Here is a 27,124-nt window from a genome sequence, read left to right on the forward strand (position 1 = left end):
TTTTGCATAATTTAATCTGTCTAGCATTTTCAATCAACTTCTATGATTGTCAGCATGGGCGTCCGGAAGGGGGGGCAAGGGGGGGCCGTGCCCCCCCCCCCCTGGAAGACGAAAGTCAACCAAAAATTACATATTACACACATATAATTTAATTTCAGCCACAATAATGTGTGTTAATTATTGCACGAACATGATAAATTCATATTTAAGCAATGTTTTTTGAGGGATGAACACTATTATTGGGGAAAATATGCCATGTTGGCCCCCCCTGGAAAAATATACCTTCCTTGCCCCTCCCTGGAAAAAATCCTGCGGACGTCCATGATTGTCAGTTTCGACTAGTTGTTATGTGAGTTCCTGCGAGAACATTCGTTAGTTCCCCTCTCTTACATTAAGGTCTCGGAAAGGTATGGTTTACGCACGTACAGGGCCTGTCTGGGACTGAGTGCAATTTGCCCAAAGAGGGCGCTCAGGAAATCGCTGATTGCTCTTATCATTACAGTAAAGGCTGAATTGACACATACATTTATTTATATAGGGCCTATTAAAAGTAGACAAAAGAAATTCAAGAGATTGTTTGTTACCAACACAGAACAGGAGCATAGCACCATGTGTTGATGTGTTCTGGAATAATTTCAGCAAGTTTTTCATTTTATGAAAAAAAAAATGCTTTTCCGTGACTTGTAAGCAGAGTGGGATTTGTATGGAGGATTCCTTACTCTCATTACTGCATCCCTCTCATAGATTGTAAATCTTTGGCCCTTGGGGCAGAGGCGCAACCACGAATTTTTGTCTGGGGGTGGGGGAGTACCAGGATAAACGTACCAATAGGCTAACGTGCTAATAGTGAAATTATTGTTATTATCATCATCATCATCATTAGTAGTAGTAGTATCAAAGACGTTATTATCCTCGTAAATTACACAGAAAGGAGGTAGAAGTGTGCTAAAATATTTGTGTTGGAACAAACTATTTGAAATATTTTTTTCAAAACGTTCAATTTCACATTAACTCATAATGGAAAACAAGCATACAAACTGTATTTTTGAAAGGCAGAAAATGCACGAGAAATGCATTCTGAATATAATTATGACATTGTAACTTTCATGTACAACATATGTTTTACACATATGCAACAATATGAGGCGACGTAAAATAAGAAAATGCAACATGTTGTCACGGTACCTAGTGACATGTAAAACGCAGTTCGATAAAAATTATTTTTTGTTTATTGATTCATTATATGCACCAACTTGAAAGTGTGAGGTTGTTTATTTTTGTGAATAAACTTGTATCCGACCCAGACGTCGGGAGTTGAGAGATGGGGTTTTTCTTGAGTGACAGCCGCCGCTTGGAACATGACACATTTGCACCAACGCGAAGATAAGGAAGGATTATTTTCGCCGCTACCGAGCTTGAGTCGCAGCAGGCGTTCGAACCCATGTTCACGGATGACCAGGAAAGCCAGCTGGAGCTCAAGCCTGTAAGGATCGACGACGCGCACTTGACCGCGTTTCAAGACAATGGAGAGGGGTCATTTCCACCCCCTCAGAAAGGGAAGCGAAGCCACCTTAGCGTCATTCCCAACGGACGAATTTGAATCTCTCTTAAATACGCGGTGCTACCATCCCAGAGACAGTTTTTATCCGGATTTCACAGAGAGAGCATCTCCGCGCTACACTCTCGCGTGATCATTGTTTTGTGTCCGTGGACTTTGTTTCCTTACGTACCGTGAGCGAATTGCAGATAGAGTTACCAGTGTGCGCCTTATTTTGGTGAAGATTACGCGGTGATTTGTTTTTGCCAAGCGTGGACTACATAATGATGGAGGGCTAAAGAAGATAGAGAAGGGGGCCGTCGCTCCCCCTGACGCCTGCAACGACGTAGAAGCCAGCCAGACGACGCCAAAACCAAACACTGCCCAAAGCCCGTTACCAGAGAGAGAGAGAGAAGGACGTTTTCCAGCTCGACGTTCCAACTGAAGCCCGCTACCAGAGAGAGATGATTGCAGATCGACATCCAATTGATGCCCGACACTAGAGATATCCCGACCGGCGCGTGACCACGTACACCCGACGCTAGTGACAAGAGGAAAGCCCGAAGTACTAAGGAGGTGCAAGTACAACAGATCGTCGCAATTATTCTTCGTCGCGATCGACCTTGGAGGGCAATTTCGCCACAAAGGAACCGTGTGCAAGTCCCGCGTCCAGGAGAGATGAATGACCACGCCATGTAGCAGAGTCTGGTACAGTATACTTCAGAGGGTCTCATGTACATGTAAACGTGCGTCGTTAGTATCAACACCGTACAGTTAACGCCGAAGTCTCACTTATTCGCAAAGTTACTCAGGAAAAACCTAAACCTAACCCCGCGTCTGATAATTTTTGGTATTGTTATAAAAAAGAGTTATTTCATGTTCAGATGTGCTAATTTAATTGTCTGCATTCAGCGTTAGAAGCTCCATTTCATTTCTTTAATATTTAGTATAAATTGTCAAAGTGTGCTCCATTTCTTGTGTAACCGACCGCCCCGTCGCGCCATTTAATTTGTCAATAGTTGACTGATGAGTCCTTTTTAATTGTGGAAAGCGTAGTTGTTTTTATTGCAAGGTCGTGTGCGTGAAATAGTATTATTTGTTGCATAGTGGTTTAAGGTAATTTTTGCTCGCGCCGACGATTGATTAGTGTATTCCGGCAGCTGGAGCCAATTAAGATTTTGCATCACTAGGTAATTGAGTAGTTGTTCTCATTGGACGAGAGAGGCTTGTGTGTAATACCCCCGTCCGAGAAACTTGTAATATGTCGAGCCTACGACTCGATGCGTACGTTCATTCGAACGAAAGATTTAACCACGCCGACCCAATTGTCTTAGTTAACCGCTTTCCGAGGGCTGGCACTTAAGTTAATTTAAAAGAGCACAGGAGCTGGCAGACAAATGCCCTAAATTCACATAAAGGTTTAAAAATTAAAAGGAATGATATGTCAACGAGATCCATGATTTGTATCCATACGTCACATGTAAAAATACCTCATGTGTGTGAAAGAGAGATAGAGTGAATGTTGTGAGAGTGAGGAGGCTTTGTAAACAGTTGTTGATTGCAATATTTTTTTTTGTTACAATATATATTCACTTTTTTACCGTTCGTCAGTGTTGTTATTTGACGTTTTTCAGGTACCTGATATTATGCTATTAGTGTTTTATGATTGTTCGAATCTACATATCAAAGGTAAACAAAACAGTGTAACATTTCAAGGTATTAATCTCCGCCTCGCAACACTATGACAATAAACGACCGTCTCAGTACCGAACTTGAAAACCTGGACCGAGAGTCACGACCGGTCTCCCGTACTCATAACGACGTTTGGCCCCGTGCCGGGGTATGATTGACACGTCATTTCGGGGATCGTGAGTGCACTCGTTACAATGTTAACACTAAATTGTGCACGTATTCAAAGTCTCTTTAATACATAGGCGTAACTTGGCGAGGGCAAGGGGGAGCAACCAATCCCCCCCCCCAAATTTCCAGGTGTTAAGTGAAAGAGAGATATTTGCCACCCATAAAATGTCAGAGACGGAAAATACTTCAGAACTGAATGTTTTGTCAGGAATATGTGAAAATAATTAAAACACTGTCATGAGTTTCAACCCAGAACTTTTTTGGTGTATGTGTGTGTGTGGAACATCATTTAATATGAGAATATTTTCCAAATTCGTAATGAATTGTTCAAAACATTCTTGACAACCTCCGTGAGTTCAGGATGCTTTTTTTTGCCCTCGAAGGCTCAGAATGAATACACTATATACTCAACACTACTGGACATTAAATGCTTCACCTTCTTGCTGTTTTGTATATTTAACAAACATGTGATATTAATAGGTCCAAAATTATGAATGAATTTTACCCCGAGAAAGGAGACTGAAAATTCATTACAATCAGAAGCTTCACTCATACTTGTGTGCTATATTTGGGTGGCGGGGCGGATTTATATGCACCATAAAGATCAAAATATGCATTAAAATTGAAAGAAACACTTTATAAATTGTATTGTGGTCTATATACGTACGCTTTATGACCTCACGGATACTCTTGGGGCAAGCCACATCTCACATGATTCCAAAAATTGAAGGAATTCCCGTCTAAAGGCCCACATTTCTTGCGTGGCTGGGTAATATAATTTCTCAACATACGTAGATAGCGGAAAACTAATACATTTCCATCACTTGTATTTTAAGAGTAGAGATCGTTTACAGAGGAGAAATTGATGACCAGTTGCTGGGCTTATTTAAGGTTTTCTTGTCAAATAACCATTATGCACTAGAGCTATTAAACATCAGTGACAAAAGTTACTGCAAACAAATTGTAAAATAAATTAATATAAATTTCACAGGCTGGCACAACGACGTGTTTTACATGCTAAAAAATAGTTTAACAAACAACCTCACACAGTACTGCATACTTTGCACACCATGGCACAGATTTTTCAAAAGCCTGAAATTCCGGCCAAAACACAAGACCCGTTTTCTTGAGAAATATTATTATTTAAAGGGATACAGGAACAAATATGATGATGATTAAATAATTCAGAAAACATCCCCCTTCCCCACTTCCACTTCGGACGCCATCATGGCGAACTACCGTTCCCTCTGACCAGGAGCGCCGACTTGTCAAAATTATTGGGGGGGAGGGGCTCTGATCACTGAAATAAATTAATGAATGACTCACCTTTTTCCCTTTTTTAAGTTTTGGCCTCAGTGTTCGGAATCTCATAAAAGCCCATGAATTCCTCAAAAATATCAACATTTTTATTCACAGTTCGAATGCAGAATATTAATTGTCCATGGATGGATATGTCACAAATTTCGTCAACCATAATACCAAAATATTCCCGACTTTTAATATCTGCTACCACGGAGCGCAAAACAGATCTCCCTAATATATCAATGATCTCGTTCTGAATGCCATGTGAGAGCCATTTGTAGCCCTAGTTCATGCACATCGTCTTTTGAAACTCTTTTTAGTAAAAATTTTAACAATACTCATAATTACATACTTAGTATATAGTAATAAGTCATGTGTTTTGCTGTCTCTGGACATAGCCCCCCCCCCCCAAAACGTGATGGTTTAGCGGTCTCAGCCCCCCAAAGTTGATGGTCTAGAACATTTCAAATGTGTATTTAAAGTTAAGTTCATGTGGCACAATTCAGAGTAAACTTTACAAGAGAAGCAAAATAATACATTAGATCCTCTTAAGCAAAATTATTTGAGGGGCTCTGCCCCCACAATGTTAACATTGGGGGGGGGGGGGGCTCGAACCCCCCCAAGCCCCATGGAGTCGGTGCCTATGCCTCTGACAGAAAATACTCAAAATATACAAAAGAGAACTACATTGGTTAAATATCCAATTTATAAAGTTGTATTGTATAAAAGTTGAACTGAGATTCAGTCTCTGGGATCAAAGTTGATCCGCGATTTTTCTCCGATCAGCAGACATTGACCGTAGATCATCTGTTGTACCATGGCTGTACTAACGAATATTTGCTTGTAAATGTGTTGCAAGTGAACGTATGCTGCAAGACGGGAGAATCAATTCATAAAATCCTGTTTCCATAATAATAAAGAAGAAGCATGCACAACGAGGTGAACAATGATAAATATTTCTTCAATTTTTTTCCATATATCGTGTGTCATTGTTATTTACTGTTTGAAATATCATGTATTTTTTTTCTTGAAATTTGCCTTAAATGACTGCAAGAGCATATTGTAACATTGTTTAATTGCACGATCAGAGAAAAGTGACTTGAGAACAATAGAGTGTTTATACAAACCGAAAATAGACCCGCTTACATTTTCTTGTTGATATATCATATCATTGTAAAACTTGCGTTGGGATGAAGAGGGAATATAAAAATATTAATATTTCGCTTTACTGCATCCAGCCAAGTGTTATTGCAATTCAATGTTGTCCGCAGAATGGAACAGATCATGTAACTTTGGTTGTAGTGTACATATCTACTGCTTTATGAACCGAGCACGTTGCATTTTAGTTGGTAAAGCTTTCTCTCCTCCCGATATATAAATGACACATATTTTATTTCGAATATTATTAGTTTTGTGCATAATTTACATCCGAGAGGACAAGCGCCACTGTTGTTTCTTTCCATCCGGGAAACGCAAACACATTTTACATTTCACAACGTAGGCTATTCAAGTGCAAGGAAAATTACGTATATTACTTACAGGAACTAATGGTCCACCTGTAACATGTTGTCGTGTAATCACAAAATAAATATAATAAACATCTCCTTACATGAACAATAGCTCCAAATCCGAGTATAGGAAAGTTGTTATATCTCTTTTTAGCATTAAAAATAAATCCATATTTTTTTAAAAAATTCTAATTATGCAAGCATATTTTCTCCCCTTTGCAACCGAGAACCGATAGTTGCTTTCGTTGTCAAGGACAAATCATCCATGTGGAACGTGCACAAAGTGCACAAGCAATAAATGGCCGTTTCGTATCTAAGTTACGTGATGTTACTAAATTTGCAACATGTTCGAATATTTACTACATCCAGCACCTCAGATTTATTCTTTATTCAAATATTAAATACAGATATTTTCCGAAACCGACTTTAAAATGTTCGCTGTTCAGTGTTGGACAATTGGCAACATCACAGTCACACTAGCGACATGTCTGGATTTGCCACGTTGCCAAACGTATTTGTTTGACCCAAGATCAGGATTTGATCTAACATCGACAAATCGACAGTTAGCTTTACTTATTTCACTACCGGATCGTAGGTCAAATCTGATCTCCAGTTAGCAGTGGCGTGCGGTGACATTTAAACTAGGTTACGCAACATGGGCCATCCGAAATGGATTATGGGGACCAGAACCCCCCCCCCCTCCCTGGCCATCATGTTATTCAGAAAATAACTTCTTTCTACAATTTTATAATGGAAAATTTCTCGTCCTTGTATCAATATCCAAATGTAACGAGGTAAAATATATGTATGATATTTTATATTCGCAAATATATTCTGATAGTAGCTACGTAGAGTCCAACAATTCAACTTCGATTATTTCCTGCATGCAGTGCGATGAACATTGAACGGAAAGAAATGGCACAATCATTTTCCGTCCTTTCAAATTTCATGTAATAAATTTGATAAATCTCAGTATCCTCTACTATTTCACACCTTTCGTAGAGGAAACCAACGAATAAGGCCAACAATAAAGTTTCACTGTTTTTCTACTGTCAATCACTCTGTAGAGATATTTTTTTCTTCTTCTCAAAAATCAAAATGCCTAATATACTACTTACCATCCTTCACAACTCCTGCCTGAAACAATTCTTCCAACTCAGGAACAGACCTTCCATTTCGGATTGTTTACACTTTTTTCGTAAATTCCGAAAATCCCTTCTCCAGAACGTCATCAATAACTCCCGGTCCCCCTATTTTATCACTTCACAGCACGGACAACCAATAGAGATCCTGTAATGTAAATAATATGAACGAAACACTCGCTGCAAATTTCACACGACAGAAGAAAGCAAAAGTCAACCTCCCACGGTATGTTGTGTCAGGTCCCGCTATGCCCGAAAACCACGCGTTCTTGTGGACGAATGAATCGGAGTTGCCAGTCGACAAAGTATTTTGTAGAAGGGAGATAATTAAGGACAAGTAGAAAATACGTCAGCATAGATCCCAGAACACTTCAAAAGCTAAACTACCGTACATCACTTTGCAATGTCTGGCGGGAGGGGGGGGGGGGCTCATTCAAATCCCATTGTAAGTGTTGTGTTTTATTATGTTTTTCTTTTATCATTCATTCATATCGTCGGGTCACCAATCAACACCCATGCTATGGAACTCAAAGGAAATGTTGATCCCGAAAGGAGATAAACAGATACTTTCATACACTGAGAATTGTGCGAAACTTGAAAATTGTTCACATATTTTCCCCTCGACACAGTGACAGTCCAGTCTGGTCCTCACCTCCCTATACGAAAAAAAAACCTTGCTAGTGTAACTTTACCCTCACATAAATATTTTATATGTGATAGTTTACGCGTATATTAAATATGATCTTCCACCACTACATATTCTTGCCCTCCTCTCATTCCTGTATCACTTTTTATAATGTATTTTTATTGCAACCCAACACAGTGATCTATCTACGCGTGGCTGCTAAATGCTAGTAAGCTAAGCATTCCAGAAAAAAAATATATGTTGACTACTGTCAACACTGCATACGCTGTCAAAATCTTGGGTACCCTCGCCGCTTAGAACCGGGAAAAAAGTGGGAGAGAGGGTAAGCGCGGGCAGACCCAAACACGTGGTCCGGGCTGATATGAGCCAATGGGGCTACCTTCCGAATTTCTAGGGTACCAAGCAGAAGAAACAGCGTCTTTCTGCGGAAATCGGCAACGCGGATCGGGTGGGTGCCGAAGGAAGGCAGCAGCGTGTTCGTGTGGAAATCGGAATTTCTTGCAGTGGAACTGCTTTCGGAGCGATTACTGTTGAATTTTCATGTTCGGGGAAGACGAAAAAATGTTCATTTTTTCTTATTTCGTTGTGGGTACGCAGAGCGTACCTTGCGTATCCCGAATGCACGCCGCTGCCAGTTAGTGATGTTTATACAACCGGCCCTTAAGAGCCCGTATCACCGCTGGTGACGATACCTAAAAAATAGGTTCTTGCGTCGACGTTCTGTGCTCGAACAGTCAAGTGTGTGGCATTTAAATTTTACTGAGTTAAAGATCAAATATGAAGTTAGTTATGTCGCGCAGCCTTTTTTTAAATATATTATTTATTACGTAGTTTTCCTTATCTCAATTTCGTAAAATTCACTTGCTCGCCAATTGTATGTAATAACCTAAATCAACATTTTAAAGCGCAAGAAAGCTTCAACTGTTCTTCTACAGCAAAGAAATGAAACTGATCTTACATAATTTTCTTTAGAATGTCTGTAGTTCGTCGACGTACAGAGCAATGTATGTAAATTTTAACTTTGACGTTTCTAAGCTGGTCGCGCTAGCCGTTTCCCCCTCTGTACCGCTCGCGCTCAACCCCGCCCCCCCTCCCTCCACGGCCCTTTTTCTTTCACAATCGGCCGGTCTTCCAAGAAAACCGCATGCTGAGAGCTAGGAAAAGAAAAAAAGAATGCAGGGAAAGGTTTTGGGGGAGAATCAATGGTTTGGGCGATGCTTGTAAACAGTTCTTCACTACGCTATATCCTAATACTAAATCACGATGGGGTTGTAGTGCAATGACAACAGTGAAGAACGGGGGATTTCTCCAGTATATTGTTCACAAATGGGAAGGGCTGGTTGCACAGACTCAAGTACACCTTTACAAAAGGTTTGCCTGCAAAAGAAAAATTGTGCCAAATTATAACTTTTTTTTTGTGAGAACACGAAAGTCCATTACCAAGGGATTTTTTTTAGGGGGAAGGTGACTTTACTCAAAGTTTTTAGGTAAATATTGTGTAAATTCTATCTGGTGGTGGATTATCAACCAGTCACGCAAATGAATGACTTTTTAGCTGTCGATCATAAATAAGTTCAATGAACGTTCATTGTCAGTTTGAGATATTTCTGAGGGTCAATGGTAAAAAATACTTGATGGAAATAGTGCTATTTTTAAACATTTTGAACGTCCGTTCAACTTAATTTCGAATTTGGCTCCTTTCATGATTTGTAAGTAGGGGGATAAAATATATTTACTTAATACTTTACTGCGTTATTTTATCACCAATTATATATATATATATACAGGGTGTCATTTTAATGGCGCCCACGGACCACAGATTCGTATAGAGGACATCAAAACAAACAACTTTTCTCAGTAACATTTTTCTCGTTGGTGCATCATTTCGGCACTACAGACGTTTAAAAAAGCCCGTTTTGCCGCCTGAATGCTGGCAACCACACACAACATTTGATTGCATTTGTGACGTCATATCCCGTAGTGAAGCGATGCGTTCCAGGGTTGCCAGGCACACACATATTCTGTGAAAAATGACATAGCTACAATCAGCCACATTATGTACCGTAAAACAAAACGAACAAACACATTCTGTAACTTAACAGGAAGTAAACAAACGATACGAAAAATGGTAGAAAGAAAATAGAATTCAAGTGGAAGTGGTCATATCGAATTTTGTCTCAGCTTACATGTCAAATATTTGCAAATCTAGTTACCAAGTTGGCATCTACAAATTAGTCTATCCACTTCGTCCTTCTGATACTAGTTGTCTGTGACGCACTGAACAGATGACAAAGTAGAAATGGAAGAACTCAAAATTCAAAAGGTAAGCAACACTAAGGCTGTGTCCAAAAGGTACAAAGTACATACTTGAAGTACAGTCTTGACGGAAGTGACGTCACCTAGTGCAGTTCGAAAGCGCCAAGCAAACGAGTGTACAAGACCAGAGGACGCAGCACACGAGCGGTGCACACTTGCGATCTGTGCTTGCTTTTCATTTGTTAAAAAAATGGACGTCTGAAGTCAATCAGCTGGTAGTTGTAGTTCTTCCATTGTGTGGAAATGTAAGTAAACAAGTTTTTAAAAGACTATGTAATTTTATTTATTGGTTTTATTCATATATGCGTGGTTTCTTTCTTCTATAGTGAGAAGGTGTTTAAAAGTGAGAAAACAATTTTTTTTCCCGCGATCGTAAACCATGTTGCGGAATGTGTGAAAATTAATTTGAAAGAGCAAATTTCTTTCATATTTGTATAATTAATAACGTGCTGTGTTATATAAACTGCACGCCGAGTCATGTGTGTGTTGTTCACGGAAAACAAGAGTGGCACATACAGTCGATGTTTGATAATTTTAGTTTCGAAGCAACTTTTGTTGCATTCCTCACTTGTGTTGGCGCTGCAGTCGGAGTGCAGTTCGAAAGCTTTCCGCTTCCAGGCTTCAAGACCGCACTGCGAGTATGCTCTCGAAGTATGCTCGCTTCAAGTATGGTCTTGCAGCTTTCGGACACAGCCATAATATAATGTATATTCAGGACATTATGAGGAAAGTGACAAAAATGGTTGAAAATACAGGGATATAAGTAGCAGTAATACAAGCTCTCCGACGACTGTGTTTATCTACGCACCAGATACACATGTAATAGTTTGCAACTGTGAACAGGGCAGTATATTCACTACTGATTCATCATTACATTGTTACTGTGGTTGTACGTGTTTTAGCCGTAATGAAACAACATGAAACTCGGATACTTCCGTTATAAGCACAAAAATACCAAAAGGCATATGGGCACAAACCTGTAGATATCAACCTTGCAACGAGATTTGCAAATATAATATAATTGACATGTAGCTGGGCGTAAACAGCCACATGTAAGCTGTAAGTCCAATAACATTTATCGTTGATTATATTTGACATGTAGGCTGAGACAAAATCCGATATTGACACTTCATTTTGAATACGTTTTTTACCATTTCCCATATCGTTGGTTCACTTCCCCCTTTCCTTAGATGACTGCTGATCTTCTGGCTGGTAGGCTATGACGTTCAGTCTACTGGACGCGTTTCTCGCTTTGTTTTAAAACTAATAATGTGGTTGGTAGTTTGTAAATTTTCACAAAATTTGTGTGTTCCTTGCAACCCTGCCGTGCACTGTTTCGCCGCAGGATATGACGTCACAGATACGATCAAATGTTGTGTTGGGTTGCCAGCATCCAGGCGGCAAAACGGTCTTTTTTGAACGGCTGTGGCGTCGAATCGACCCACCAACGAGAAAAATGTTACTGAGAAAAGTTATTTGTTTTGATGTCCTCTATACGTTTCCGTGGTCCGTGGGCGCCATTAAAATGACACCCTATATATATATATATATATATATATATATATATATATATATATATATATATATATATATTACAGTCAGACCCAAAGAAGTCACAACATAAGATAGTTCTGTGTCATCATATACAAAAATACTTTTAGGCATAGGTCTTATGTAAAATAAAATACATTGATTATATGTTGTTTTTTCTTTTCCAAAGACATTATTTAGTTGAATAATATGACAGACTTACTATTGATAATGACCATACAAAACACACCATAGAAATTTCATTCACTTTCAACTTTCTGGGGCCGGCCACCGTGGGGGAGTGGTTAGCACATCGCGCTACGACGCCAGGGGTCCCGGGTTCGAATTCTGGCTTGGCCGCGGATGTTTGTGAGTGTCCATTCATCAATTTCATCATATCATCACTTATTCCCTTCTTCGCAAATTGGCTAAAAGTGGCACAAAAAGCGAAGTAAAATAAAGCAAATCAATCAACTTTCTGGATATACGACAAATAACACTATTTCTGTATAATGAATTTTAGGCGTGCTCAGATCCTCCGATTATGGGGAGCAAGGGCCTTGATAAGAGTTCAGCTGACGAAATAAAGCCTTCATTCCATCTCACTGTTTTTATTACATTGATGGGAACAAAACAGGGTCGTGTGTGTCCCGACGCACCTAAAATCACTTTATTAGATGAATTTCAACTTCAGTGGCACCATTGTTCTCTGTTGGCGCTTTATTTTCCATCTCTGCCGTTCAAAGACTATTGTACATATAAACGTAGTTTAGTACCGCAAATTCAAAAGAACTACACATAATTTATTCATGTGCAATATATGGGCAATTTATTCTGCAGACACATACAGATAATACAACTAAAGAATAAAATATGTGGAGGTGTTAATAAGAAATTTGCTAGTGGGAGAGTCCAATTACATAGGAAGTAATACACTACCCTTTCCTTACGTAGTTACTTGGAACTTTCGTAGGTTTGAAAATAGTATTTACTTTTATTTCTATAAAAGCATAATGTTGTTTAAGAACTGTTATTAGATTCCTCTGCACTAAATTTCTAAGTGAGGCTATTAAGGGGCAACTTCTCCCTTCCCCCCCATTTACTCACCGTATGCAAAGAGTGTGAATACTTTTTTGCTGAAATGGGAAAATGAACCACAGCAAGAAACTAATAAAATACGTCTGTTTTTATGAACAACTGCAGAATTATCTACAAACTTGTTGAAATTCACAGTTTTGCTAGCTTGTACACATTGGACGAAATACATACAGCCAGGGACGGAGCTACAAGGAGGTTAGGGGGGATGAAACCCCAACAACATATCTAAGCTCCCTGTAGCCCCCAGATTTTTATAGTACGGTAGACGCCTTTCGATCGAAAATTAAAGAAGTAGAAGTTATCTTACGTAATATTTTCCATTATAAAACTTCCCTTAGGGCAAGGCCATTGCAATGTTCAAGTACATTTCCTGCTTTTATAAGATCGCAAGATTATTACAACGTGTTGTACGTAAAATCGTGGTTGGAGGTGTCAGCTGCAGATCTGCATGTGTGACAATTACTTTTGTCACCAGTCTTTTTGTAGTATGTAAGTGTATTTTAGAATTTCGTAAATACTCTTAACAACTTTCTGTAGCCAGTTGTGCTTTTTGGCTTTTCTTGGATTTTCGGTTCTAGACGGCGAGGGTAGGAAAACAATAGCGACTTGTGGAATTTTTGACACTAAGGGTGACTTTTACTTGTTCAACGAATGGAACAACGTCCGAGTTGCTGACCGAGGGGGAGTTCTTTCTCAACACGTGTGAGGACTGCTCTGTTTTTTTTTCTTCACCCCCAAACCTCCCAAGTGGACAACGAGCCTGGAAGAAAGACCACCGTCCAGCATTTTTTCTAAGCTAACGAACTGCGAGGCGGTTGATTTTTGAAGTTTCAAGTTTTCCTTAAATACCCCTGGACTCCAGAGGACTGAAACAGTTTAGCGCCATATTCAGACCAAACACCATCTCCGCGTCACTTCGCGCGAGATACGGAACTTTGCTTTGTTTTAACTTTTCGACCGCGTCGTGTTAATTGTCGTGAGTGTGTGATCACAGTGACAGTGCCAGGAATTGAGGCCGTGTTAATTACGTGTTTCACGTGCTGCAGTTGTGTTTTTCCCCTTTTTTGTAAGGAGGGACATTGAATAAATATGGGCGGCTGAGAAAGCTACGAGAGGGACGGGACCTTCGGGTTTCCGATTACTGCTGCCAAGAAGCCAAGAGAAGAAGCCACGACGCCTTGCTTAAGTATACGACGCCTTAAGTCAAGAGACCAGCACCACGACGCTTGCATAACGATGTCTGAGATGAAAGCCACGCCGCAGCGACAACTCGCATTGCCAACCCAGATGAGAGACGAAAGTACCACAACGGTGAGACGGATGTTACGCCGAGAAAAGAAGAAGAGATAGAGATGAAACGACGTCCGCCCTTAGACGACCCGACGCCCTGCGTATCCCCGAACGGCCATTGAAGCCATGATCGGATGCAACGCCCCGAGCAGACAGATGGAAGCGAGGTGCTTTTCCGCCCATCTTCGTCGCCGCGATGGAAAAAAAGGGAAGAAAAATGAATGTTACGTCTAAGTCGAAGAGACAGTTTTTGCCCGCCAGGAGGACAGACTGGCATAGCCACGAGTATCGTCGGGACGCCGCAACGAGGACCACGCCGCCATTGAGTCGGTATAGTATCCTCCAGTTACTTCTTTATGTGTGAGAGTGAACATTTGTCCACCTACGTCGCTACTGGTTCGTCATAACACAAAGCGAGATGAAATCGAACAATGTTGCCTGCAATTATTAATTATTTTGGCCAATCAAATCGAAAGTACTATAAATCTTCAAAAATTAAGAACCTATTTCGCTCACCCTTCGAAATTCTATAAATGTAAAAGACCTACTATTTGTTATTGTTTTCCTATTCTCGCGCCGAGTATTTATATAATTAATTATTTGACTTTTACCGTGCTCTTTGATATATATAGGTATTAGAAAAACTAGGTACTAAATAGTATAGCTGAGTTAATCATTTTGAATATATCCTAGTTTATATTACTGTCGTTTGTATTACCAGCACTCGTGTACTTGTAATCAAGTTTATTTCATCTTGTCACTCATTTAGTCTATGCTTATTAATTTTGCATAGTAGTGCCTCAACAAGTGTAATGTCAATTATTATTCACTTTTGGTAACTATGACGCCTAGCTAATCGCGTCTCATACGTGACAGAGCGCTAACCGCGCGTATTTACATTGAAAGCAAGCCTAAGGGGCTAATAGAAATCTCAAATTCGAAGGTACACAGGAAATAAACCAAAGAGGCGGTTAGATATTTTATCATGTAATGCTATATTGTGTCCACCCCTGCAGTGTGAGTGTGTGAGTGCATGATAGAATGAGAGTGAGGGGATATGTAATGGTTACAATATCATTGTTGTGTTTTATTTTTGCCGAATACACGTATATATTCGTTACCTTACAGGTGTTCTTGATTCATTTATATGTATGTATAGATGTATATCCTCGTATGGTCGATATTTTTGGTTTCAGTCCTGAGTTTGAAGCTGTAAAGCTTGTCTCCATTGACCAGAAGATTTATAGTTTTCTATTATTACAACAATTATTATTATTATTGCTATAAATGAATAACAGCACCACTTTATGCACGACGTGGCTTACCGCCGGAGGTGTAAATAACCGACCCGGTGACATGAACCTGGACTTAAACCGTTAGCTGGTGGTAGGAATCGTGTTTCCTTAACCGGAGACGCGAACCAAGGACCGACGACCGTCCAATCGGGCGGCCGCGGAACCCTGAACCTACGGACTAGCGGTAGAGTTGTTTGGCACCTCGAACTGGGGACTTCGGTCTCCCGGACGAGTGGTCAAAACCCGTTACACATGGATCAACAACGGACATTGATTATTTAATACGTACTAAGTAATTGTTAAATCACAAGTTTCCAAACTTGCCAAAAAAATTTACAGATACTCTGCTGCCTATCTGGTAGGTGGATGTGTTCCGTGGCTGTGGGATTGCTGTTTGGTTGTTGGAGGGTCAAACGATGATAATACGATGCCTACGAAGTTAAATGATAACAATTATTATCCTATGTAAATCATGTCACTATTTTTGGAACGAGTGTTAAAAATTAATTTTTATAAGTTGGAGGATGTTACCAATTGTATTGTGAAGGTCACACTGAGAGAACAAACATATTTTCAGTGCAAATTCACCTACACTAGGAGACAAAAGCATTGACTATCAATATCATTGACATAAATCAATGGATACAGTTGCAGCTCTCGCACTGGGCAGATGTGATTAGTAGTGAAAATAACTACCAATAGTTTTATATATGTTTCACATCTGATTCTTCTCCATGGAATAGAAATTGGCCACTCGGCATAAATTATTTTCCAACGTCATAAATAATAATTTATTAACATGAAGACCTAGGCTTACAAGGAATAAAACTGCCCAAGCTTGCTGATTTTTGCACTAAATTGCAATGTTTAGTTGCACAGAGGCTAATCGGGACAAAACCTACAGCCTATAGTGGAATCCGAGCCACTTAATTAAATGTCCCTAACCATGGATCGAACTCGTGACCCCTCGATTACAAAGCATCATTATTACCGCTAACCGAGGCGGGAAGGTTCACTTATAATCTTTCTAATTATTAACATTTAAGAGTTAGTTAGTTTCTTTAGTCTTTTAATTCCTTATGTCGTATTTTTGCCTCTCGGATGTTTTCAATAACTATGTAACGATGAAAGGATTGAGAAAACATCGCTGACAATTATGTTCATTGCAAATACTCGAATGACAAACTACAATCAGAAAAGCTGCCCCCCGTGGCGGAGTGATTCAGTTCTTTTTCACATGCATGCTCGGATCCGGAGAGATAGTTCGCAACTATGAATAAGAGGAGTGTACAGTTAACAGAATCAAGCATATCTGGAAACTAGTAAGCTGCGTGAAAACTGACATACGTGTATTTCAGGATAACTATGATAGATATGAACAAGAAACTGTATTAGCCTTATCTGCGGATGTTTGAAAAGTCCTGTAGTAAATTCACAAATTCGTCGTTCCGGTTCAATATGAGTAATATGCATTGGCTGTAAATAGTTTTAATTGTATCAAAAAAACTAAAAGTACACATTTTACTAACTACACGACTTTCCCAATGATTCCAAATGGCTAACTTGGATTGATATTCATGTGCATTAGCACTGGCCTCCGTGATGAAGTGGTTAGCACATCCGGGAGTTCGAATCCCGGCATGGATGCTCTTTGTGAGTGTCCGTTCATCAGTTTCATCATACAATTCATCCTCAGGCGGAGCACAAAGCATGACGCCTTAGGTTGTAAGACACGTTTTTATTACGTTAAGAAAAGAAAGAACATCAAAATCATCTCACTTAGGATAATTCACCAACTGCAAAAAACACAATAGAATGTCTTCCGCCTGTTCTGCACATGTGTCGCAACAGGGTGAATAGCTATGCACTACTACAAAACATCGTCATTATTTCCCTAGTTTACAGCACCATACAGGATAGATAAACTATTCCATATATGTTGGTCAGAGGCGTGCGCACGGGCGGGGGTGGGGGTTGATTGCCCCCTAATCACGGACGTTCGCAGATTTTTCCACAAAGGGACAAGAAAGGTATTTTTTCATTGGGCATATTACCCCGATACTAGTGCTGTCCCCTCAAAAAACACCACTTGAATTTGAAATTATCGCATTCCTGCGTCCCCATTACATAATAATTAATGTAAATTACTATGACTGAAATCTAATTATACTTGTGAAATATATACTTTTAGGTTGACCTTCGTTTTCAAGGTGTGGTCATCCTTGCCCCCCTTCCAGACGTTCCATGCCCCTATATTATTATACTTTCACCTAGAAATTTAGTGGAGAGCAATATTGTCGCTGTTATTAAACAATATTATACTCTAAAAGGAAATGGCGCAACCACAATGGGCATTGCTTATGCCTTTTTCCAACCTTGGACGGAAATCATTGAATTAAAAGAAAGCAAGACTAGCAGAATCTACTAGTAGCAGGACAAAAGGATACTCAAGACGGAATTAGTTTTCACGTCCATCTTCATTATTTCTTCCAGACGGTCAGGATCACTTGCAGAGGGTTACAGAGGGACAATTGTTTAAATTTTATACAAATAAAAATACATTTCTTAAAATTTTCTTTCTCGCTTCGCTCGGGGTACCTGCTTTTCTTGCAGTCTTGTCAACTTCCGAGCCGTAGCTAGGAAGTAGCGGGAGTTGGCCCTGGGCGCCGAACAATCTGATTGAGAAAAATTGTAAAAAAGAATGCCATGCCGTCCCATGAATTTTTTTGCGCCCTATTAAATCAATACTGTTTTCAACTTTCAAAAATTTGGATCGAAAAATTTTCTTGCTCGCTTCGCTCGCAGTTTCTTTTCTCCAATACATTGTAAATTACCAGAAAGAAAGTAAGAACGAATAAGTAATTCATACAGTTGCTGCTATAACAGTTTGGTTTGGAGGAAAACGAGCGCTCACATTTCAGAGACAATCTATATAAATTTTGCTGTTGGTTTGTTAAGGGGCGGATGAATAGATTACGTAATGTATTTAAATAATATGTTAATACCTAGGTATATATATATATATATATAATATACACACTCGCGCGCGCAAACACACACACATATATATATATATATCACATCAATGCAAAAAACTAAAACAGTGAGATAAAATGAGGTTTTTCTTTGCCGATCTGACTTAATTTTCAAGGTTTTTGCCCCCCCCCCTTATCAGAGGGTCTGCGCACGCCTATGATGTTGGTACCTTCTTCTTCTAATAAAAACAAGTTAAAATAACAGTAATATTAAATTAATAATATTAAAATATTAATTAATATTGTTATCACATGAATGGGAAAAGATGGCATAAGAATTGGAATATAACAGCACGTATTCATTATCTAGCTCATGAATAGTTAAGATCGCTTCAATTTGTATAAAAACAACTGACCTGGCAAGGTGATTGTGAAACAGATAAGGAATTGAATATTTATTGAATAACGAAAAAGGATGTTAGATCCATTTGACGAAAAGTAAAGCTCTTAATTTAATATTTAAGCATATTACTTAGGTAGTGGTGTGTATAAATCTTCTTTGATACAGTCATCCAAAGTTGTATGACCCCAATGTAATCCTTCCCTTACAATAAGTTTGACGGAAATACACCTATCTCGATTATACGACAGATGCTAAACAAAACAAGCATATTTACATAATTTAATTTTAGTAAGTCTCTCGTGGAAGATTCGGACTCCCTGGACACCTAAATAGTCCTTGGCTCTATTACATGTAAGTTGTATTGCGATGTTCGTCAATGTGTGTTTTTCTTCTTTCAGACACTCGGAACATGTGTTGTCCTGTCACAGAAACCCTCTCGGCTCGGAGTTATAAACGTTCGGGCTCAAAAGAAAGGTCTATTATGGTCAGAGCCTGACCTTCCCCGCGGGGGGGGGGGGGGGGGGTAGTAGCGGACAGGGAACCTTGTCTTCTGTTTCTTTCGACACAGCAACCCTCCCACCAGTAAAGTCTCAAAACGGTCTACCATGCAATGGATTTGCGTTCGAAGGGGGAAATGGAATCAATATTGGCAAGACTAGGAAGAAAATTTGACATCTGTCCGGTGCGTTTTTCGAGTGACGCTGATACGGGCTCTTAATGGGATGGAAAATTTTCCGTCCTTCCCCCCCCCCCCAATGTTAGGTCCCAAGTTACGCCCATGCTTTAATACATAACATTATGTATACAACTTATATTATTTAAACGCATTACATAATCAATTCATCCACTTCATAATAAACCAAAAGCAAAAATGACAAATTGCCTCTCAAATGTGCATGCTCCTTTTCCTCCAAACAATTGCTCCTGCATTTAAGACATAATCAATGAAGAGATGTCTTACTTCTCTCTCCGGTAATGTGCAATGCATTACAGAAAACTGTCAAGAAAACTTTGAGATCCATTTTTTTTGCAACCATAAAACAATAATGATTAAGAATAGAGCGAAAATAATTTCACACCATGACGTTCTCGTATTTTACAACTTTTTTTTCATCTATATCGTTCGGCGCCCAGGTCCGAGTCCCGGCTTCCCTTAGCTAAAGTACCATTGGCGTCGTCAGAATTTTTTTTGGGGCGGGAGTCAGGCCAACAAAAAGATCTTGAATAGTAATAATGATGACAATAATAATTATTATCGTGATTATGTTTATTGTTATAAAATAACTATTATAAACTAATAAAAACAAATTTTATTCCAAATTTATTGTGATCATTATCACTGTTATTATTATTATTAATATTATTATCCTTGGGGAGACTTTTTCTACTCGATCCACCAGATGAGTGAATATCCAGCACAACCTTTTAAAAAATATTTTTTAACATTTCATTCAGTGAGTGGACTGAAATGCATTGTTATTCTCTTTTGCTATTAACTTTTACACACCTCTTTCAAGAAAAAGCTTTAAAAGTTAGGAACAAATTTAATATTTATATTATGTGAAACATAAAACTCTATTTTTTGGAATTTTGAAAATTGTGAAACCATATATTATTTGCTTTAAATGGTGGAATATGTCACATAAACCGGTTCCTGTATTTTACACTCAATGTTTTTCGATTTGAAGCCGTTTTTGCTTTGGTTATTCTGTTCGAATACTTACTGAACTTTTTTTGTGGGTGTGTTAGGGGGGGTAAGAGAGTGCTCCCACACTGGACGGGGGTGTATATAGGATGTCGGCATACAAGACAAATAAACTTTCACAGGGTGTAGACAATATGAGGACCTAATTACGTGTTGCTCATTTTCTTTCATTTTCTTTTTTTCCTGTTTCCAGTATTTCCATGTCATAGACCATCACTAAATTTTCATTTTCTTTTTTTCCTGTTTCCAGTATTTCCATGTCATAGACCATCACTAAACACACCTTTTGTTGCCTTCAAACATCAACAGTGTCGCCACTGTACCTCATAATTTTTTTAAAACACCCATTTGGACCGGTACGCCTTTACGAGGCATTTCAGGATTGGCTATACGCGAAAACGATCGGTTTATTTCTCTGAACTATAGATAACGAAATAGTCCACCCACCCAAGGTGGAAATTGACGTCCAAATTTCCGTACGAATGTTTGACATGCAATTTTCCATGCTTTGTGGAAAAATACATTTACACTTTCACTTACATTTGGCAACACTGCATGAACAAAACTGCACCCCGTTTGTTGTTTCTATGTTTAAAAATATCTACTTGGACAGGGCTAACATTTGGTGTATGACTTATGTATGTACAGGTTTCGGTTACAAAGTAACGCCACTCTTAATTCCCAGTTGTGCCGTTCGTGGGACACCCTGTATATGTGTGCAGTGATAAAGGAATTATCTGAAGGGAGAGATGGAAGATAAGTCACTGCACCCTAACACTCTGCTGGCATGCCATTGTTTCTAAAGCATACTGGCTTTTTAGATGCAATCAGGTGCAACCATGGTTTCATATATACGATCAGTGGTGTGCCAAAGAAAGGTTGGTGTCAAAATCTTCCTTTGGCTGGCCCAGTATTCCTAAAAAAAAGAACGTCAAAGGCAGGAAAAGATGGCAAAATGAGGGATAACTAACGTAACCCTCCTTTCGAAAATCCTGAGGACGCCAGCCACTGTATACCAAAGAGAGAAAATGACATGTTTTGACTGCTCGTAGCATCGGAATGAGGCATCTACGAGCAAAACATACGTCTGATGACCCTCGTAAATAGAAATCTCGTAAATTATATTCTACTTCTTTTCTTATGTTCATATTACAAATACAAAGTGTACTTTGAAAAAAAATGTCTGTTAAAACCACTTCAGGCACAGCTTCTTAAATTTTTGACAAAATATTCTAGCAACTCTTCTGCTGTAAAGTGGATTCTGACTGGCAGAAGTCGGCATCAGCTGCAGAAAAACCTGATGGTTTGTGTGAAATGGTTTGTGAAATACATATTTTTTGTAGGCTTTTGCTCAGTGGCGGCGAAACTGACATCTCATACCCCGTGATGTAAAATGAGGGTGCCATAAATGGTTGGTTTCGTACTACACACATCAAGGAACCTTTGCTCCACAATGCAAAGAGCATACACAATTCCCCTCTATGAAAATGAATATGAAATATTTATTAATGAAGAATTAATTTATTAATTAAGGCGTTCTTATTTGTTTGTCGAGTGTCATACTCTTTTGACCAATAAAAGTATAATACAATTGAAGGAGTTAACACAAGAAAGCTCTCCGAAGAAAAATGGTATTCGTGCTAAAGTTGGAAGCTGATTAGTGTTGCCCACGGGACGAGACGAGACAGGCTTTTAAAAATTCGAGACGAGACGAGATTGATCATGTGTCCCTTTGACAAACGAATATTTTCGAGACGAGACAGCATTTCACAGCATTTCCACGAGACGAGACAGGCCAAAGTCTCGTCTCGTGGGCAACACTAAAGCTGATGCCATGTAGTAACTAGCATGGGCGTCGCCAGAAATTTTTGCAGGGTGTTCGGGCAAAAGATAAAAGTTAAATAGTAGAAAAATAATAAGTATTATTACCACGGTTATAAATATTATTAACTAACAAAAATAAATTGTATTCGAAATAATAATAATAATTATTATTATATAAATGGGGAGAGGCTATCCACCAAACGAGTGAATAACAGAACAACCATTTTCCATTATTTCTTTTGCAATTTATGCAGTTAGTATCTGAATGCATTTTGATATTAACTTTTGCACGTCTCGTTCAAGAAAAGGCTTTAAATGTTAGTTTTTTTTATAGTGTGTTGTGTGGCCTCTCACCTACAACTGTAATTATTATAATTTTGAAAACTGTGGAACCATTTGTTCTTTGGATGAAATGGTAGAATATGACCTTGTTGCTGTATTTTTCACACAATGTTTTCGATCCAATGCATTTTTACTTTGATTATTCTGTTCGAATACTAACTAAATGAACTTTATTTCTGTTCTTAACAATAAAAGTAAGAAACTTTCGGCTTTCTTGTATTTTTAAATGAACGATGTCAACTTCCGTAATGAACGATGTCAACTTCCAAGGGGGGGGGGGGGTCCACCGACCTGTTCGACCCCCTCCCGACGGCCATGGTAACTAGTGAGCAAAATACAAACTTGTGGGATGTGTAAAATAATCGCTGTTATAATTTAGGAGCCAGATGTTGGGAGAGTTGATTTTTTTAGTACAAGGAGGGTATTTATTCTTATTGTTCTGTTTAAAAAAAAACAATAAACCCCGAGAGGTTTTCCTGAGTTAACCCCTTCAATTCTAACAATGCACTGGTTAACCACGTAACCAATACAATGTCTATAACAATGCAAGAGTCTTTCATTGTAGCAAGTATTTTTTTTTGTTTCAGTGAAATAAAAAAAAATTCTACCTTACGATTTCTATAGTATTCATCATACTGTAGGTAAAATGTAACCATTATTTAATTTATTCTGAAAGCAGGAGTTCTTGTGCAACTTAACCCGTGAGTAACGAAACAAGAAGTCTTCCATTGAATTCATACCTTTTACCCGATAATACGATAATAGAAGAAACACATTTGTTAAGTAAGTTGCATATTCTGTCAGTTTCATGCATAGCAATGCTGTTGAATTTTTGTTAGAATTATTTATATTTAAGGATCTAGCGCACTGGATATTACAGGAAGAAGTTATTCAGTTCTTCAGTGTGCCCTAAAACATGAATCGCTGCCACTCTTTTTGCTGGTTTGTATTAACATAATTATCGTATTATTAATATTATTGACTTGTAATCAAGATGTCCCAGATCCGATTTTCGGTGGCAACATTTTAAATTTCAAATAGGCTAGCTCCAGTGACGCTGTTTGTGCCAAACTGTTTTTTATTCTTTGGCAGTGTGGAAAAGGAAATTATTGGAATATTTTGTTTTATGCTGCTAGGAACTTTTCTTGTTCGTTGGAATATAATGTTATAATCACGTAACCCTGTGCCCCCCTATAAATCCGCCAATGCCCTGTATTCGAACCTATGTCCTCTATAAAATCAGAATCTCTGACCCCTGAAGAGGTAAAGGTAAAGGTAAAAGGTAAAGTGCTCCCCTGTGCATATCACCACGCCATGAAGGCGTATAGGGGGTGTGGGGGTAACGCCCCACACTTTCTTGATCCGGTCGTGAGTGGGGGTGATGTGATCAACATCACGCCCCTGACCGCCTTTACCCCCCAGGGTTTCCTCCTGGAGAGGTACAGTATTTTATTAATTGTTTAATGCAAATAGCAAACATTTCTTAACGTTTTTAATTACGGCATCAACGGAATTACATTATAGCTGTTTCAGCGCTCGAAGTGGAAATTTGTAGTGGGTTTGATTGATTGATTGAAATGCTTTATTTTACTTCGCTCCTTGTGCCACTTTTGGCTAGTTTGCGAAGATGAGGATGAGTGATGATATGATGAAATTGATGAATGGACATTCGCAAACATCCATGCCTAGGCCAGGATTCGAACCCGGGACCTCTGGCGTCGTAGCGCGATATAAATTTGTAGTGGGGGGGGATGTTTGTTCGAGACTTGAGGATAACTGGACAAATGAAGTTATCGTTTGTATTTGTACTCTCTCTCTCTCTCTTGGGCTCCATACATACTCGATCTTTCCTTGCTTCCTGTTTGCCCCCCCCCCCTCTCCCCCCTTCATGGGCTGGGTATAGAGCCGGGCCCCGAGAGGTTCTCCTGAAGTTTGCGACTTGCCAAGCTGGCAACCACCTGCAAAGATGGCCTTTCGTTCGGGGTTCACCAGTGATAAGAGGAAATCCCTTCTCGTATAGCTGGTGAGAAATCAAAGCCGCTGAGAAGGGACTGTTACAGGTGCAGCCTCCACTTTTAAAAAAACGAAGTTACCCGGCTGCAGGCTCACGAAGGTTGAGAACCACTGTTATAAGAGTATACATACAGCCTATTGCTACAGAAATTGCTGGTTGGTGGTTTATTACCGATACCGATACTTTAAAATTGCAATAATTAAATTTGTTCAAAATATTGATCAACATTGGTGTGTAAATATTCTTCTCCAATTATGTGCATCAATTTAAGAAGAAATTTGCTTTAGAATATTCAAGAATTACAGAATATATAATTATGTAATCGCAAAATATAGTTCTTCGTGCAAAATTGGTGCAAAATTAAAAAAAAGTTTGAATTTTGCATAATTCCCAGGATAATTAGAATCCGCGAATGTGACGCGCGGCATTTTTGCGGACCCCGAGAAAGGCCAAAATGCCGGAAATGTATCGGTAGATGAATTCCAATTGATACTTTCCGATACCAGTGGTATCGGCTCAGCCTAATAAAATGATGGTAATAGTAATAATAATAATAACAGTAAGCATTTCCTATTCACACTTGAACTCGGCAATGGATGCCACCACCAAGCAAGACGGGGAATAGAAAATGGGGAATTCGTTCACGGGGAATAACAAACATTGAAAACTCATTACACTCTGGTCCTTCATGTTCACCTTAATAAAGCATTGGCCAAACATAACATGTAGCTTCACACACAAACAACAGCAGACCAATTATTCAAGATCGTAGAGCCCTAAATCTGAAGGAAATCAACTCTGGTATAGCCACTGAGATCATGCTCAGAAGATAACTTTCGAACCGCGAGCTACGTGCATTACGTAAGCTGTCGCGTGGTGAGATAATTGAACCTTATGGTTGTGGTGAGTGACCTCATTAACATCTACGTGTATGTCATAGAATTTACGTGCTATGATGATCTAGTTCATGATTTAAGTTTCACGGTTCGTTCTTCAGGACAAGGTCTGCCTAACAAGATCTCTTAAGTCGAAACGTGAGAGTTTCGTTGAGGTGTCTATTGTTCCCTTCATAAGCTGACGTAATTAATTTAGTTCCAGAAAAAAAAAAAAACGAAAAGAAAACCAGATGAACATGCTATGATACTAACGATATCACGAAGCAAGAGTTAGAATGATCACAATTCAAGAATGCGTGACAATTATTGTAATTATTGTATTATGTAACATATATACTATTATATATATACTATTATATATATAATATATATATACTATTATATATATACTATTATATATAATATTATATTATATTATATAATTCGCACATTTGTTGGTTATTGTAATTAACGTCGCTTGTGTGAGCCACTAGGTTAAACACAACGAGAAAGTGAGAAGATGGTGGAAAGAAAGTGGCAAGGAAAAGTTAACCATCCGTGGCCTTCTTGAAAGTACAATCTGGGTGTCGCCTGGAATGACTGAACAAAATCAGGGTAAAACTTCGATGAGGATAGCTGGCGCGGAGATTTGAGCCCGCAATCTTCCGAATACGTGCCCTTTGAATTAACTAAGCTTTTAAACTTGTTCGGTTTCCGATACATTACGTGCTATCACAGGCTGCAGACAAAATTATCGAGTACTTTCTGGATGAATAGTTATGCGTAATAACAATGGAAAGTAATTAATATCTGGCTAAAAGTGCATTTTTACCGAGCTACTGCGGACAATGAGAAGTGCAGTTAACAACAATCAAATATGACGACGGTCACCCTGCGTGGCGAAGTGGTTACTACGAAGCCAAGGGATCATGTGTTCGAATTTGGTTAAATTATGAATGATTTTCATGTGTGTGTGTGTTGTTTTTTTTTGCTTCGTCCAGTTCATTTATTCACTATTCATCCTCATAATTGAGATTAACCTAGAGAAGTAGAAATACTTAGTGAATCACCGAATCACACAACACATAAATAAATATTGCGAGAATGAAGAAAGTAAGGCTTCAAGCAATGTCGGACCACAACTATTTAAAGTTGTGTGACATAGCTCAGTGAAATGTCAATATTAGTATACATTCAGTGTTTTAACGTAAGGTAATATTTATTGGTTGATTTGGTTTACTTGCTTCGCTTTTCTGCCACTATTGGCTAATCGCGAATATGAGGATGAGTGATGAAATATGATGAAGGGACACTCACAAAGAACACCCATGCCACGGTCGGGATTCGAACCCGGGACCCTTGGCTGTGCTAACCACTCCGCTATGGATGAAATTTATTAAACTTTTACATCTTAAAAGCACATTCTTCTTCTCGAAAAAAAAAAAATGATGATGTGATCAGC

At 38.9% G+C, this 27,124-nt stretch overlaps 1 protein-coding gene across 1 annotated transcript in view; it reads left to right on the top strand.

The window, feature by feature from the left end:
* Positions 1 to 27,124, top strand: part of LOC145983981 (transketolase) — a 109,308-nt gene that overhangs the window by 692 nt on the left and 81,492 nt on the right. The gene's annotated exons all lie outside the window — the stretch shown is intronic.

This window comes from Lepisma saccharinum, chromosome 2, assembly GCF_977018435.1.
Source record: "Lepisma saccharinum chromosome 2, izLepSacc3.1, whole genome shotgun sequence".
NCBI classification, from domain to species: Eukaryota; Metazoa; Arthropoda; class Insecta; order Zygentoma; family Lepismatidae; genus Lepisma; species Lepisma saccharinum.